Source organism: Ostrea edulis, chromosome 7, assembly GCF_947568905.1.
Source record: "Ostrea edulis chromosome 7, xbOstEdul1.1, whole genome shotgun sequence".
Taxonomy (NCBI): Eukaryota; Metazoa; Mollusca; class Bivalvia; order Ostreida; family Ostreidae; genus Ostrea; species Ostrea edulis.
The window spans coordinates 56,090,564-56,096,563 of NC_079170.1; positions in this window are offsets into that span (position 1 = coordinate 56,090,564).

Genomic DNA, 6,000 nt, shown 5'->3' on the forward strand with positions numbered 1-6,000 from the left:
AGTCGTGGATTACTGTATGATTAATTTATTGGTGATAAGGAAGGTAATCTAGGTTGACTGATTTATTCAGTTTAATGCATTTGTGAGAGCATTTTCAGGTTGTGGGTTGGTCATGTTACATTAATTTATTAATCAATGTCTTTCAATGTTGATTGATGCATTTGTTTTAATCATGTGTCATAATTTGTTTTTATGATTTTGGTTATTTCCCCAGTGATATGGATTTGGAGGTGTAAAATTTGAGTTGTTGAACTTATTTCAGCAAGTGTCTGACAAGGAGTAACCGTTTCATAAGATCACTGGTCCGTGAAGGAAGGGAATGTTCAGTTAGGTGTTTGTATAATGGCACCGATGGATGTTTGAATGGGATAGATATTATTGTTTCCACACAGTTGGGTATATGAATGGACCAACACGTCTTTGAGGTGCAACTTTTGTTTTTGTTTTTTTAAATAAGATAAATAACTTGACAGCGTTGAATAGTTTAGAGAAAACGTTCATCCAATGGCCTGGAAGGGATGTTTTCTCTTAACTTTATTCAATACCATCTCGTTATTTGTCCATTACTTAAATTTTTACCTTGGTCTAATATGGGTGGAGGTCTGTTTTTTCATTAAGAAAAAGATTTTTCCTGGACTACGTTTAAATATTGATCCTCCCAATTACTTCTAGGGCCAATTGACAGGCATTAAGGTCGAACACTGGTTACGATTTACACATCACAATCAAACAGAGAAACATACTGAACATCACTTTTATTTTGCGAGACCTTAATTTCCATCTTCGCTAGCCAAGGGGTTTACGATCCGTTCCGTTTCTCTTCAAAAAAGTTGTAGAGAAGCGGAGCGGATCGTAAACCCTTGGCTAGCGAAGATGCTTAATTTCGTGATGATGCAATTATGTATTTATTCACGAGACATAATGTTTGTGTATTTATTCACGAGACATAATGTTTGTGTATTTATTCACGAGACATAATGTTTGTGATCCATCACTTCCTTGTGATTCTTCAATATCTATTATTACGATTTTTTTTGCCTGAACTAAATAGTTGAAAATTACTATTCTTGCGAAATTATGTGTAAATAATGTCTTCAAGAATAAAATGTGATTTACAGTATCATAAATCATTTCTGGAATTCAAATTACCTGCACGTGTCTGGAAATCCTCCAACCATAGATCAAAACTTTCTAGTATTTACAACCTCTACATATCTGAATACTTACCCCCTTCCTTTATGGGCCCGCTCATGATATCTAAGAATACTGTTACAGTATTAATTAATACATTAAAGGGACTGATTCACGATTTTACCCAAAATTTTGTTTTCACATTTAATGATCAAAATCTACTGTCTAATGTGTTTGAAAGATTTCACATGAAAATTAAGGTTATCACAGAAGCTCATTTTAGAGAGTTTATTATTTGTTTTGTAAACAAAGATTGCAGTATGCTATTGTTTACGAAATTTTCAAAAGAAATGGATATCGATCTAAGTAATTATTATATCTTTCACATTTCAAGCATTTTTGAGGTGAAATGTGTCATCTAAAAGTTAAAATTTGTGACTATGCAAAATTAAGATGCATTATATTACAAAATCAATATTTCACTTGTTTACATAAAAAGACTCGAGTCTTTGTTTACATAACACATATTTAAGGCTAAAATATTGCGTTCATTCTTGCATTCAGGTCAAAATTTTGGCTGTCAACATCAAATGAGTTATACTTCTAATGTTTAACATCAAAAATGAAAAATATTTTTACCAAAAATCGTGAACCAGTCCCTTTAAATCAACGTACATATCAGACAGAGCCATATGAAGTGATTTTTTTCCATCTGTTTATTCATTAATACAATCAGTTTGTTTCATTACACAGTTGTACGATTGTGATAAACTTGCATAACAATACATTCTTAACAAGAGGTGGGCCAGTCACCTGGGTATCACACAGCATAGAAGTGTCGTGTGTTAATGAAGAGGTCTATGGACCAGTCACCTGGGTATCACACAGCATAGAAGTGTCGTGTGTTAATGAAGAGGTCTACGGGCCAGTCACCTGGGTATCACACAGCATAGAAGTGTCGTGTGTTAATGAAAAGGTCTACGGGCCAGTCACCTGGGTTCGACTCCCTCACGAACACATTTTTTTTTTCATATTTCTTTTCCATCTTGATTTTTTTTTCTTAATTGAAACACGCTTCTAGTTTTTATAAATGTTTCATGTCAAATCTCTGTTTATTATCATGTTCCGAGTTTGAAATAAGCTCCCAACCTGGACACTGTTTAGTTTGTGAATAGGACTCTCAACAAACACGCCGAATACAGCATGCAATATCTGTGTTTTGATAGTCAAGGCTGCTAACGAGAACTTGTTTGTTTTTTCTGAATGAAAGTTGTTGACAAAGGCATGGTGCCTTTTACGAAAAACCGTTGTGAACTTTGCAAAGCTTTGGAAGAAAAACTTTAAGGCAAAACGAGGTAAATAACCGTTAATCAGTTTGAGTTTAAATGTATTCCAGTAGCAAATTGCTATGTTGAATCAATTTTTACAGGTGCATGTACTTTGAATAATGTTGAATTTTATTAATGCGTATTAAATTTCCCATATATTGTTTGTGGCCAGAGTCATGTACAGTTGCCAATTGTTGACTGTAGAAAATAAAACATACGAGTATAAGAGCTTTTGGACTGTAGTAGTATAGAATATTAAATATTTGATACACTTGTAACATGTAACCGTATACATTGTATCTGATACTCAGGAAAAAAAGAAGACAATTTAATTTTCAGGATTTCAAAAATTATCTTTGGACTACATGTATAATGTATTGACACATACAATGTATTAGGCTTGTCCCTAGTACTGGGGAATCCTTCAGGTATTTAAATGGCAAATACGCAATGAGTATAAATATGAATGAAGGTCAGTTCTACGTCACGAATGTTGGCACGGAGCTCCGATTAGGGACAATTCCCGCTTCTGTGCAACACCCTCTTTTGGCAGGTGTCTTCAAAGCCTTTTTAATGTAGTGTACCGAATAGATACCTTTACGTGTACCATCAATCAACACAAGTCACCGTGATATTTTCTATTGATAAAATGCGGGCATTCCCATATCGAGTATAAAACGCAAAATAAATCTTTTTTTTTTAAATTGATTGAAGATAATTATCATTAATGATTTTCAAATTAGAATCCTTAATTATTATTTATTATTAAATACTTACATGTGTTGATCTATTCATTTTGAACACATTTATTCGGAATATGCATATAAATTTCAAACCGTTTAACACGCTATAGACACTGTGATGTGCATTTGTATACCTATATGAGCCCTAGATTAAAAGGATACAAAAATACATGTACATACTGAATTCCTCTTTAAAATTACCCGTGCTTTATAAGCAATCGGAAAAAAATCATAACCATTTTAGCAAATTGTGACAATGTTACATGTGTTTAATATTGAAATCGGACCTATCCTGACATGGCGCAATTTCATTTTTATTTTGAAGTGAAGTTGTTTTCTATTGATTACATTAGATACATGTAAATATTCCCATGTGGTATTAATAGGTATAATAGTATGTATTAATTTACTTCCATTCCCATTCCTTCCATTTTGAAATATTCATAAAATCAAATTATTTTTTATTTTGTCAAGTAATATCTGTCTTTCCCGCAAGGTCTACGTATCAGTAAAAAGTACCAATTGTGTTCGAAATACAGAATTTGAAATCGAGGCCAAACCGTTCGTTCCCATCTTGGGCCAACGCATTCCGTTCTCGAAGAGAACCGTTCGTTCCCAATATCAAAGCGTTCCGTTCCCGACAAAAACCTTTCCATCCAAACAAAAACCAAAAAACCAACAACAAAAAACAAACCGTTTGTTCCCAAATTGTTTAGTATTCGTTTACCATTCCACTGGTGTAGTAGTAGGCCTCTGTATATATTTCCATTCGTATTTTTAAAAGAAAGTCAGAAATTATGATAATGTAGTATACCCCCTTAAGTACACTTTCTGCAAAATACACAAACTGCACATTGTTTTCAGACTAAAACCCTGAGATACCCTAAAACGAAAGGAAACTCTTTCAGCACAAGTGTAATATGTGTAACAAAGTAACAAGTTTTAAGTGCACTTTCAGCTGATGGAGACATCATATTTTAGATAGCAAACATGTCAAACCAAATGGAAATAATAAGTTTTGAACACCTATTATGAAAATGGCACCCTTTTTAAAGCTTATTAAACAGGAGACATTTACCTAAATGGATTTTATATAAGTTTGATTGCATCCCCCAGGACATGTAAAATCTTGGAAATTCTTTTAAAAGCATTTTCAGAAACTGCTGAAAGAAGATGTGTTTGTGAAACACGGATGCCTCCATATTGCAGTAACCTAATTATGATACACAAAGAAAGGAAAATACATACAAATTATTACTGCCCTATCACTATACCATTCAAAAGTTCTGGCCTATATAAAGTTTGTCAAAAGTAGGTCAAACTTCCAGGTCAAGGTCATGAGGTCAAACATTTTGGTACTAAAAGAAAGGTTTTGTCATAAGGGATATGCATGTGAAATATGAAAGCCTGATCACCAACCATTCAAAAGTTAAGGCCAAGGTTAAGGTAGGTCAAACTACAAGGTGAAGGTCACAGGGCAAAAAAAATTTGGTACCAAAAGAAAGGTCTTGTCAAAAGATTGATTGATGCTTGTATCTTGTTTAACGTCTCATTCAATAATTTTTCACTCATATGGAGACGTCACCAAGACCGGTAAAGGGCTTCAAATTTAGGCCCTTCGCTCGACGCTTATGGCCATTGAGCAGTGAGGGTTCTTTAACGTGCCACATCTACTGTGAAACGGGACATCCGTTTTTAAGGTCATCTCCAAGGACCCGTGACATTCACACCTGATGCCGAGCGTTTGGTGTTGGAACTATCACTACCTGTTTTAACGACCGAGATTCCAACCCCGACCTTCTGCATGCAGGGCAGAACGCTCTAACCTCTTGACCACCACGGCGGTCTCTTGTCATAAGAAATATACATGTGAAATGTGAAATCACCATCCATTCAAAAGTTATGGGCAAGTTTTTGCGGACAGGTAGATCTATATATGCCCCAGTGTAAAAACTCCGTGGAGATCCAGGTTAGAATAGGTCCTCAGTACCCCCTTGCTTGTCGTAAGAGGCGATTAAATGGGGCGGTTCTTCGGATGAGACCGCAAAAACCGAGGCCTGTCACAGCAGGTGTGGCACGATAAAGATCCCTCCCTGCTCAAAGGCCGTAAGTGTCGAGCATTGGTCAAAATTCTGCAGCCCTTCACCGGCAATGGTGATGTCTCCATGTGAGTGAAAGATTCTCGGGAGGGACGTTAAATAATATACAATCAATCAATCAGATATATGCCCCCGAATCTCTGATTAAAGAGGCATAAAAAATTGGACTAGGGTACCCCTATACTTTTAAAGTTTTATTCAGAAATTTGATGTATTTTTGAAGTTCACTATTTTATTTCCCATCCTCAAATACCACTACAATTTTGTTGATATCACAAAACATTGAAAAATAATGCGCTTTCGTGGCCATTTAAAAAAAATTTCCAATCGATTTTTTTAATGCGTCATCATCAAATTTCATTGAGAAAAGAAAACGTTGAAAATTTTATGCATATTTGGTGACCATTTTGAAAATGACAATCACTTTATTTCCCATCCTCAACTATCCCTACAAACCAAACTTTGTTGAGATCGAACAAAACTGAAAAAATTGACGCATTGGACAGGAGTTTCCCTCTAAGGCAGTTTCATCCCTTTTTTTGATCTCCCCTTTGAAGGGAGCAAGGCCCTTCATTTAAACAAACTTGAATCCCCTTTACGCAAGGATGAATTGTGCCAAGTTTGATTGAAATTAACCCAGTGGTTCTGGAGAAGTAGATTAAAATGTGGAAAGATTACAAGATGGACGGACAGACAATC